Genomic DNA, 12,332 nt, shown 5'->3' on the forward strand with positions numbered 1-12,332 from the left:
GTGAATAATCGAAGCTCATTTGTCACCAATTACTTATGAATAAGTGCAGATCAGTACAATTGAAGCTAGTGTTGTAAAGAGCCAAAAAAAGCTGCAGTAATGGACCCGTATAGTTCAAGAAGGCAGAGTGTATTTTCCCACAGAAGACAATATACAGAGTAGCTTTTTGAATGCATCTTGGGAACACCCAGTCTACTGCATGCAACACAAGCATCAAACTTAGAAGCACTTTGGAGTAAGGCATGCCTTTCTGCATTATGCAAGAGGGGAAGGAGAAAGAAAGATGGAGTCAGGGCTTTGCCAAAGCTCTGTGTCTGCATCTGCAGGGGCCCTGTCAAGTTAAGTGCGTTCTGGAGCCGGACAGGCATTGGCAGGAGCTGGCATCAGGGGAAAATGGGAGGAGAAAGCCCTGAGCAAAACAGTATTAAGTGAATACAGGTTTCATGTAAGGCCAAGTTGTCTTTAATGAGGCGGGAATGCTGAGGGCACAAGCAGCTTTTAATGGCTTTCACACATGCAGTCGCACGCACTGGCTGCAGCAGGAGGCAGGAGCAGGGTGCAGTGATCTCTACACATCTGCAGTCCAGGCTTCTCACCAGAAACACTCCCCAGCCACGCAGTGTGTGAGAGCAGTGCATGCTGTGCCCTTCACAGGTATGCACCTGAAATAATATCTCCAGTGCTTGGCTAGCTACTTCTATCAGCAGGCTCACCTCCACATATTTAGGGACACTGAGCGCCGATTTATGTTTATCTGGCCTTAAGTCTGTCCTCTACGAGCCAGCTACGAACTAAGTTGTGAAAGGGTGAATTAACTCATGGTAGCCCCAGGACACCAGTAAAGGAGGATGTGATCTAATGATGCTTTCTTCCTCCATCCGTTCTAAGTGGTGATCAGGCAGCTTAGTCTCCCTTGAAGATCAAGGCCTAGAAAAAAGCACAGCCTGAGAGCACCCACAAAATAGGAAAGAATAGAAGATAATTTATTTTGGAAAAGATGGCTGGAAGCCATCCAGTCCACCCTCCTGCTCAAAACAGGACTAAATAACTCCAAAGTGAGTCCAGCACCATTTTCTGTGAAGCTTTGAGTATCTCCAGGGATGGGGACACCCTTCTGGGTGCTCAAGCCCCTCGGAGAAAAAAAAAAATTTCTTTCTATCTTGTTCCAAATTCCCTTGCTGAAATCTGCAGTAGTTTGCCTCTCACCCTCTTGCTATGCAAGGCCCAGCAGAGCTTGGATCCCATTTTACCACGGCCACCCATTAGGGAGTTGAAAACAGCGACAGATCAAGTTCTCCAGCCCCCTCAATGCCTGAACTCACTCCAAGTATCTTCCATGCACCAGACACAGGACTCCAGCTGCAGTCTCACCAGTGCTGAGGAGAGAGAAAACAATCACGTCCCCCAGCGCAGACCAGGGTGCTTTTTGCTGGCTGGCTGGCACACTCAGTGTGCTGGCCAACAGGACCCTCACTGCCTTTTCTTCTTTGTCCAGTCAGCCCTAAGCCCATACTGTTCCATGGAGTTATTCTGTACTAAATGACAGGTTTTATGCTTACTGCCATCAGGAGGTTCCCATTAGCTCCAGGTTGCTGAGGGATCCCTGAGTAGCAGAGCTGCCCTCCTAGGTGAGGACCACTCCTCAACAGTCCATCCTTAGACTCAGTCAGGATGCTCTTGTCCCAGCATCCCACATGTTGCTGAGACTGGGCAACATGCCAGACTGTCGAGACCAGCCCTTGGATGGTGGAAATCAGATCAGCTACACTTATCCTCTTGGCATCATTTACCACTTCAATACCTAGTAACTGTGGACTAGCGCCTCCTTTGAAGGCAAAGGAGAGGGGAATTTTTGCTTAATAAAGTTAGTTTTCTCACTTACAAGAAACGCCTTATGGAGTCTCAACATGGGGGGAAGTCCCAAGTGAACATTTTCAGACCCATTTCTGGTAAGCTCACAATGCTTTCAACTTTCATTGTTAGTGGGTTTATTATTTATACATTTTTTACTGGTAAACAATTCCTACAAATTTATAAATTGACTTGATACTCTCTGAGGATTTTTGCTATACAGAGAATTAATTCTTCCTTTACAATTTCTCTCAAATAAAATGCAAATTAGTTGTTCACCACTCTTCTCTTTGAGGCTCAGCATTCCAAGAGCAGAAGTGGTTTCCTGCTGGCTGATTTCCTTCAGCATTGCACAGCTAGTTCTATCATGTCTCATTTTTTACCAATTAATTTCTCTTCAGCTGTGTCCTCATTATCCCAATATTTTTTACAATGACATTTAAAATAAATACTATATTAATATTATAGATATAGTATTAATATTATAGATACTACAGGCCTGCAATGTTAGGGACAGGCGTTGTATATCTAAATTTGGCTTTCTTTCTAAGCTGAAGTGAAAACACAAAAAAATTATTTTCTAAATACACCCAACAGTGCTTTTCTCCCCCACAAACTACTTTAGAACATTAAGATGTCATGCACCCCAACATGTCAAAAGACATGTTCCTTACAATTTGATCCCTATAAGGAAGAAGTTATTTTCCTTGTTTCTCCTTTCTTAAGGTGAAATATTGAATCAGGCCCATCCTTAGAACAACTGCAGACCCACTGCTCTCTTCTTCGAGGCAAAAGTTTCAGTTCTCTTTCACAGAGGGTAGTTACTGAAGGGTATCAGGCTCTACAAGCATGCTTTAGCTCTGAAATGCTGTTTCCAGTTTTGCTGGCAGAAGTGATTAAAAGATTGTGATGAGCTCCAGATCTTGACCTTCAGGCAACATCCACTATGCAGAAAGTTCTTTAAGAAAGGTCAGCTTGCCTTTGTCTTCAGTTTAGTTTGGAGAGAGTACAGCCAAAGTATTTGGCCCACAGAACTTTGTTTCTGCAGAAAAGGTTGTACTGACCCTGGGATTTGCCAGGAATGCTCAGAAAGTCAAATTTAACCTGGATGCAGAAGCTCTCTTCACAGCATAAATGCTCTCTGGGCAAGCCAGATACAAGTGTCATTCATTACAGTGGCGCTAGAGGAAGATATCATATCCAGTCTTTCATAGGGAAAAAAAAATACAGAAATACAAAAACACAGTGGTGGAATTAAAATTATCTGCATTCTACTAAGACTTGCCCAGGATGTTGTCCCCTTGCCAGGTCCTATAAAACCTTTGGAGAACAAAGTCCTTTCTGTGTGGCTAAAATATCCCTCTGCACACAGCTAGTAAGTAACACAAGGGCCAGATTCTGGGCAGGGACAAATACTAAATCAACTCTGCGAGCCCTTCCAACATACCTCAATTTAAAGAGATCTAAACGAAGGATCATCACCACCTTTCAGCTGAGTGGCTCACCCCAGTTGCTGCGCTCCACTGGCCACCCTTGGTATCCCTCACAGCCTGCGCTCATCTGCAGCCCTCGGACCTCGCACTGCATGCAGCACACGAGGCAGGTCTACACGAGGTGCTTCTTTTGTGCAGAGAAAACAGTCCCTAAGTTTGTAGATAAATATCTTCCCAAACTCAGTGGTTGTTTTATCTTGCAGGGGTGGCACCTATTAAAGAGCTTGCAAGCTTTTTGAAGGAAACTGTGAACTGCAATCACATACACAGTGGTTATATTCCAGTTTTATGTCTCTTCCCTGTTTCATTTTTAATTTGGGCTGCATTGCTGCCATGCCAGCAAAACATGCCTTTGTCTTTTTCAGCCTCCATGACTGTGCGTGTGGGTGAGTGTGCATAGCTGGAGCGACAATCCTCATGCTTACAAGATAGATACACTTGTTGGCTAATCATCCTTACTGAGAAGAGAGTGAGGACAGCAGCTGAGGTAACTGTGCAGGAATGCTGAGTACCCAGCACTGGTGCCATGCTGAGTTTCAGTCCCACATGCATGCTCGGAAAACTGTAAAAGCACACGGTGCAAACCTGTTTAAGGTAGAAAGGGCAGGCTATACCTCTTGGAAGAGCAGTATCCTTCTTCCTACAAAAATGTGTGTACGGATCCAGCGGTAGAATCAGAAACCCACTTCACTATTCCTCTTTCATGGATTGCATAATAAAATCAGAGCATGCCAATGAAGGTGGGCTTTCTTGTTCTGCTTCTTTTTCTTTTTTTGAAGCGAGCTGCATGCAAGGCTTCCATAAGGGAATCTAGTATTTTAACATGAAGACCTAGGTATTGTCTCTAACTAAAAGTACATAGCAAAAATAAACACAGAAACAGTGTCCAGGAGAAGAAGCAGCTAAGTAAAGCTGAAGACAACCAAACTGTGAGGTAATATACTGTGAGGTTATTTTATCCTACCCAATAAACAGGGACATATCTTGGTTACATCATGCCCACATCTTGCAAAAGGGTACCCAGCTCAGCATAGGTGCTGCGTGTTCCAGATCCTTCAGCAACATGCACTGCACTGGCATGATGCTTATAAAGCATTCTCAAGGTCTCAGTTCCCAGTATCATACAAATAGCAGGGAAAGTCAAGGAAGGGATAAATCTCGCAAGACTCCAAAGCATTCATGCAGCCTTCAAAGGGAGACAGTTGCAAGGTGCCAAATATAGCTCTTATCCCATTGAATTGAACAAAGCTACCACCACAGAAGTTTGGCCCAACTTTTACAGTTTCCTATCAAAATTAAGCACAGCATTGCTCCCTATTCAGCAGCAGCACACTGTCTGCAAACTATGTAAGGGTGGCAGTTTGCAAAACTGCTTTCAGTGGCCGCTTGTTCTTTCTGAGTTTTCACTTTGTAACAGTATCCTGCTGTATAAATACATCCGTAAACAGAGGCCCCACGACTCCTCCAGCTGCTGCAAAATTTAGTGTTTTTCTAGTGTCATTGCATGTTCCTGGTAATAAGCAGCACCATATGCAAAGGGAAGGTTCTTCTAATCTGTGCTCCTCTCAGGGGGATGTAAAAGTCAATGGTTTCAATGTCCAGACCAGTTCTGTTTATGCTTGTAAAATAACTGTCAAGCAATGACATCTCCCTGAAGAAAGGGCAAGTATGTTTGTTTGGGAGAATTTGCGACAACAAAGGACTGACACTCCTCACAGAAAGGGCCAGCTTAGAGTTAATTCTTGTGCAGTTTCATCTGCATCTCTCTTCAAGCCACATAAGAATGACTAATATGACTAGTGTTCATGTACATGTAAAGTGATAGGGCCCAAAATAATCTTGTCCCTGTTTTATGATTTGGGAGGGAGGAAAAAACCCTTTGAGTTTACTCAGCTTTATTTGATGTAATTTTGTCGGCTGGGACTCCTCAATACTCAGAACTCCCTGACTACTTACAGCACCTGGGCTGTCTAAAATAATACTGTCTTAGCTGAACACCTAAAGATGAAAGCATTTCTTGGGAACTAAATAGAGATGTCACTTTGCTGCAGGAAACCCTTAATTTTGGTTTCAGCAACAGCTGCCTTCCCGCATCTTTGCTCAGGAAACAAGTTGCAGCCTCTGCCTTTGAAGTCTCCTCTGACTTTTATCATACCACTGTCAGAGGTCCTATGCTTGTCTGGATACAACCATACTGAGGCAGTTCACTATGCAAAGTATGCTGAAAGCCAGCCTGCTTGGCCACCTTGCCAAAGTGACTTTTAGGCAGTGAAAAGCCTGCATCCCTCAGGGCTCTTCAGTCTGTATAAGCTAGAACAAGCCTCCAGCTGATGAAATAAGATGACATTGGAAAGCACCTGGACTGGCATCTGGACCTCAAGAAAGAAGGTTCTAGATACGACTTTATCACAAAAAAAGGCCTTCTTCCCAGACAAAATTAACAGTAAAGGCTTGCGGTTCCCTCATGGAAAAGGCATACTTACAAACATGATCACTGGACCCTTGCAACAACATCTCTGCCTTTAAAAGAGATCAGAATATGCTGCTTCCCCTTCCACTCCTCTGAGGAAGAAAGGATCTATTTAAGCGGACTGCAGGGAGCCTGAACAACCCCCTTCTCAGACATCTTCATACACTTCACCTCTAAACTTTTGGGAACTCTCTTCCTCTGTATTTCCGGAGATGCAGCCCTTCTTTATGTACCTTCTTGATAAGCTTTTGACCTGTCTGTGCACTTACCATGTACCTACTAGCAGTGTCAGAATTTTAAGCATTCAGCCTCTAGGCAGGGTATGTTTCAAATATATATTGATGCCACAGAAAGAGCCAGGACTGAAAGTTTCTTAAGAGTACCACATAGCAGAAGGATCCCTATGTGCTTGCCCTTTTCATGCACCCTTCTCTAGACATCTGCTCTTGGCTACTACATTAGGCTAGATGGACCTTTTTTCCACACCTGTACAGCTGTGCATTTTGCTGAACCCTGTCCAAAAATCAAGCTACATTGCTCACTGTTCATATACGTAAATGTTGTAAAACATATTTTTGAATGATCATGTGTTGCTATAATATGATCTGCTAGGAGGAAAACACAGATAACATCTAATTGAAACCATGAAAGTTAGTAGTGACAAAGACGTATTACACCATCCTGCCTATCTACCCTACCAATGTACAGTATACCTATGACTTTTTTGTGATTTTTCCAATTTACTTTTTCAAATTGTTGGAATGCAGCACAGCAGAGTGTAGCATTGGAACACCTAATTGCTATCTTATAAAAAGAATAAACACAAAGAACTGTTAAAAAACAAAAATACACCCCAAACACTGTAAGTAACTTGAAGGAGTACGAACCTTTTAGGAATAGGTCACATTTCAGAAGTAACATTATCTTTTTTCTCTCTTTCTTTTTTTTTTTTTTTTTTTTTTAATAACCATTTAGGCACCAATGCCAGCATCAGAGAAGAGCTTCAGATAATAAAATCCTACATCCTTCAACATTACCTGTGTGTGTTCTAAAGCTGTGGAGCCTGTCTCTACTATTTGAAAGTAGAAAGTTGGTAAGGAGACACTGCAAAAAGAAGGGTTGGCATTAGCACATTTTTAGCAGGGATGATTATTACAAGCAATTAGGCTACATAATTGCCCTAGGAGAGGAAATCATCTGCTGCTAAGAAACAAAGAAACCTTAGTTTCTAGTAGCAGCCCCTACCAGCTGATGTGCTGTTGCTCTGAAAGGCTTTATATAAGTGTATTTGTTAACCTCAATTGTGGGCTATATTCAGTTTTCCTTTCAGTAAACAAGATCCCTGTGGCAGATTAGAATATTATTGCAAAAGCTGAATCAGGTGGCTGCTTTCTTCTGCACTTAGCAGAAAAAGAAATTTCATCTCCAGCTTCTAGAAAGAACTTCAGCTTCTGAAGTTTTCGCTTACTCTTCTGCTTCAGGCAGTCATGGGGAACTTGTCCATGCTGTGCTTTCAGCAGACAAGTGGTTGGCTCAGCACAGATAAACCAGTGGGGCAATGGGGAGCTCTGTGAGGCTGGGGCTGGGGAAAGCCCCTTCCCCTGCGGCAGGAAAGTGGGTGGGCTGGGGGGCCTGGTCAAAAAGGGGCTGGAACACCCCTGCAGCCACTGCATCTTTAGCAACAGCCAGTGACATATCTGCTACCTCGTCCTGCTTTTACTTCAGCCCCTACCAAAGAGACACTGCGGAAACCTAAAGGGGGTAACCAAACCTTATAGACAGACCACCCTGAAAGCCTGGAGCAGCCTGCTCCTGCACAGGGAAGCTGCACAGATACATCTGCAGGCTTTGCAGAGGCAGCAATACAGGATGTGGGCCTAAGGGGGAGAAATGCAGGTTTGAGAGGTGGGGAACCAGTTCTTGCAAAATACCCTTATAACCAGCCAAGGCTTGAGCAGTAACGTCAGCACTTCTGGGAGCAGAGTGTGCTCCAGCATCTTCTCCACAAGGTCCTCGTGGATCTGGCCTGTATGTGTTTATTATCATAATTAACACTGCAATTTGCTTTAAATGACATACCACAGTAAGTTATTAGTAAGTCAGGTGAAGGTACGGTGAGGCCAGTCAAATGTTTACCTCGTAAACAGAGCACCATATTAGCCTTCAGTTCCATGCAGATGACCACCTGCAAGTTACGTGATGCAGTCAGGCTGTTACAACGTCCACGAGCTCTGGATGTTTCCCAGTTTCCTCTGGATGTGTATCTTAACGGCTGATTGTGCATGCTGCCTGACGCTGCTTCTACAGCTGAAGCGTTCAGATATCCTTTCTCCAAAGGTGATTTTCTGCAGTCTGTCATAAGCTATGAGCACACACTGCAGGCTTGGCATCAGTCAGAGCACTGAGTTGTTCTGACCTACCTGGTCACTGATTTTTCAGGTCTTGTAGGGCTTATTTATTTTGAAGAGCTCTGGCCTTGTGGTTCAGAAATTCAGCGTGGAGCTCTGTATATGGATTCAGTGCCGGAGTCAATAAGTATACGACACCTCCTCCTGCCACTAAACTCCAGTGGCTATTTCCACACCTGATGCCTTCCACTCAGCCATATCTTTAGAGGAAGCTGTGCTTCCCTGAAAGGCAGTTCCTACTGCTTACATATTCAGGCTAGGTAAAGCCCCAGTTAGCTCCTCTGGCCAATCTGGTAAAGAGCAGCATGTATTTCTTATTGGTTATATACGGAATAATTAGGGTGTCAAAACTACATCATACTATGGCTTTGAGAAGCACCACTCTGTGTTAACCTTAACTGCTTTGCACGACAAGTTCTTGTACAACTCACTCGCTCCCTTCTTGCTTGAATAAATTTGGTGCTACCTCATCAGCCCCTGCACCTCTGATGCTAAGTCATGAGCCTTGATACCCATGAATCGACAATTATTGAGAAGCACAGCACAGAACAAATATTTCTTTGAAAATGCAGACCACTTGGGAGAAGTAGAGGTAGAGGATGTACAAGAGTTGAGAAACCCTTCACATAGTTTTCCAAATGTTGCTCTTGTTTTTCCACTAAGTGACCTGCCCCATGGGAAGTGTGTAACTCAGCCAGACCTTCATAGCATAATATCAAGTTTGTTTGTTGGCTTGTTTTTTCTATTAAAACAGGCAAGCTTGCAGAAAGTGGCAAAGCCAGGCAATTCCATTCTGCAGCAGTGTTCAAGTGGTAATTCATCTTCTGACAAAAGATGGAGCAGAGCACACAGAGACAAAATACAACCCTATTTATATAGTGTCAGATTTGAATCATTCTGCATCTTCTTCCTCTGTATATATGCAGTGATGCTTAAGGGAGAGATGCTTTTTTGTACACATACTATGAGGGTACATGTACTGTATTCAGGCAAATGCATTGTGTCTCTTCTGGAAATATTTCTGAATTATTTTATGAGTACAACTATTGTGATTCATTGTTAGTGTTATTTATCCCATTATTTAATTTAGCCACCCAGCTCCTCTCGTGTTTTGCAGGACAGCTCTAAATTAGGATTTATTTTTATTTTTATTTTTTTTACATATTGCACATATCTTGAGGTGAAGAAAACCTTATTAAAATTCAAAAGGTACCTTTGCATAGGGATAAAAGCATCCTTCCCAATTAAACACTGCTTTCACATGTGTTACAGGCCATGTATAACAGCTATGCACCTGAAAGATGCTTTAGATTTTATAAGAGCAAACAAACAGCACTTTTTTAAATGTATTTAAGTCAAGAAACCAGATTCTGGATTGGAAAGAACCTCTTTCCAGAGAGCCACGCAGTCTACCTTTGCTTTAAATTAGACTTGCTAGCCAGGTGGTTGAAGACACCTAGAACAATTGTTGTCATCGTGTGTAATAGGCAGAAATCATGCTTCTACTACCCATGGACCTGAACCACCACCAAGCACCTATGGTTCATTCTGACTCGGTGAAGCAGTGATCTTTGCAAAGCTGAGGCATCAGTGGGGTAAGTGGTTCCTACCCCTGACACGACAAGGCTGTTCACAGCCCATCTATCACTCATCTGCAGCACCCCAGGAGAGGTAGTGTCTGAATAACACAGCCATTTAGAACAAACCATGCAGTGCTTGTTACCGCTTTCTTCCCTGGCAGTTTATTTGAAGGACTTCTTAGTGCTACAGAAACAGAGCAGTATATGGGACAGAGAGCACCTGTATTAGTAAAGGATACAATGATACTTTGGAAAAAGTGAAGTGCTTTACCATCCTTCTATTTTTAACTGCATCCAACTAGCTTGCACTTCATTGCTCACTTTCCATAGGCGTGCCTCCAACAGCATGAAACCATCTATAATGACAGTATGCATTTTTTGGATGCATTAACTCTTACATGCAGAGAAACAGCCTACAGTAAGAAGTTTGTTTCTAACACAGGCCACGTTAGAGCATAGAAATGTTGTACACCAGTGATAGACATTGGCATTGGTGTAAGTTTTTACGTTCTCCCATTCAGTAGCTATCACCTCCTACTATGCAAGAGGATGCATCACCTTGCACTTATCTATATTTTAAAAATGTTTTGTGACATTATAACAATTTAATCCAGTGATTCAGATTTCAATTTAGTATTTTCCTTCGGGGTACAGTCCTATTCATCCTTATGTCATTTGGAAATTTTCTGCATGTACTTTGTACCATACGAAGAAGGTCCAGCCACACAACGAGTAGCACCTGAAGAAGACAGATTCCATGCAGGGGACAGCCCCTGCTTTGGCCAGCACAGGGCTCACACAATGGCCCAGTTGTCCTATGGGCTGGCATGATAGTGGGGCAGGATCACCGTGCGTGGCCCATGAAGCCACCTGCTCCTAAGGCACAAAGGCAATGGGCCAGGCAAAGCTGTCCTGACGCTGCCAGTTGGGCAGTGCTGGTCTGTTACCAAAAAAAAGTCTTTGGCAACCACTTCTAGAAGCAGTCCCATTCATCCTTCTTGCCTCAGAAACAATTAAGTTCAGCAAGCTGCTGCCAAAGCAGATTTTTAACCCTGTTAATTCAAGAGCATGCAATTGTTTAAAGCAAATTGGTATGTGTATTACACTAAAATCTCTTCTTTTGTGAAAAGTAGGCCAACGTATTCCTCTTCTTTTATTGCCAAGAAGTGCCTATTTATTCTTAATCAGCAAATAATTGTGCTGTATGTACCTCAAGTGTGGTCCCATGAACTGCATGCTCAATAGCAGCTGGGAAGCATTAGCTGGTCCCTTAGAGTATGTCTTCTGGCGTGGTTTCTTCCAAGAGAAATCCTGTTTGCATGCTCCAACTCTGTTCTACCGTGTGAACCAAAGTAGGTTATCAGGCAAAGATCCACAGGTTCATTTCAGCCACTCAACCAAACCAATCCATGCTAAAACACTTACAGAGCTGTGCCCCACAGTACACATTCTTTAGCAGAAGAGTAAAGCCTGAAGTCTGGTATGTAGGTTTATGGCTCTGCAGCTTAAATAAGCTGGTTGGAGAGTTTTGTCTCTGGGCACATAGCTGAGCATATAAGAATCAGAATGTACATAGTAGGTATCTAATTGAGGTGCCTTGTTTCTGGAAGACAAATTAATACTTTGGGCTTTGGTTACTTGGGTAGGTATTTAAACTGAAATTACTGAGCACCACTGCTTTCTGCTGGCTTCAGTAGGGCGTGAAAGCTAGGCTACTATACCTTAGGTGCCTCAAAACAGGGAGCAGGAAGCAAACCTTAGATTCACACTCTGAAAATTTTTAACTTCACTGGTGTGGTAAAAATTGCTTCTGATACTGGAATTCATCTTGGGTGGTTTTTGTTTAATTTTATCACTATTCTGCAATGGATTGTAGCATGTGGGACTTTCTACAGGGAGTTACAGCAGCTCTTCTCGAAAAGAAGGTGGGTTTTTTCTCATCAGTTGTAACATGCAGGAAATACTAAATCAGTCAGTAAACCTCTTGTTATATATATCTCTATAGGTATCTTTCCAAAGCAGGAAGAAAAAAAAGTTGCACAAACTAGTTTTGAATCAGCAACATGCACTCATACTAACTTTTCAAAGTCATGATTTCAAAGAAAAGTTAGCTCTAAAGAGAGGATTAGACACACAGAAGAAAATAATTCCATGTTCTTTCCATGCATAAAAATCAGAAAATAAGCATGGCAAAATAATCATATTCCAGTGCAGTGGGATATTGAAGGAGATTTTGTAGCAGCTACAACTGTTATGTCTGGGATCTGATTATACTTTTAAAGATACCAATACATTCAAATTAATACTTCATATATAGTCCAATATTCTGAATTGTTCTTAATGCTGTGTACAAGGGTATCTTACTGCAGGACAACAAAGAATAATAGGAGAACAATCTGCTAATTCAGTATAAAATAGTTACACCCAAAGCATTAACACTGTTTTTCCAATATCCTATCATTGCATGTTCAGACTTTACAAAGTGAGCAAATCATACCTGCCATGATGAAATGCGTAAGAAATGAGCAGG

Source organism: Nestor notabilis, unplaced genomic scaffold, assembly GCF_000696875.1.
Source record: "Nestor notabilis isolate BGI_N333 unplaced genomic scaffold, ASM69687v1 scaffold18908, whole genome shotgun sequence".
Classification (NCBI taxonomy): Eukaryota; Metazoa; Chordata; class Aves; order Psittaciformes; family Psittacidae; genus Nestor; species Nestor notabilis.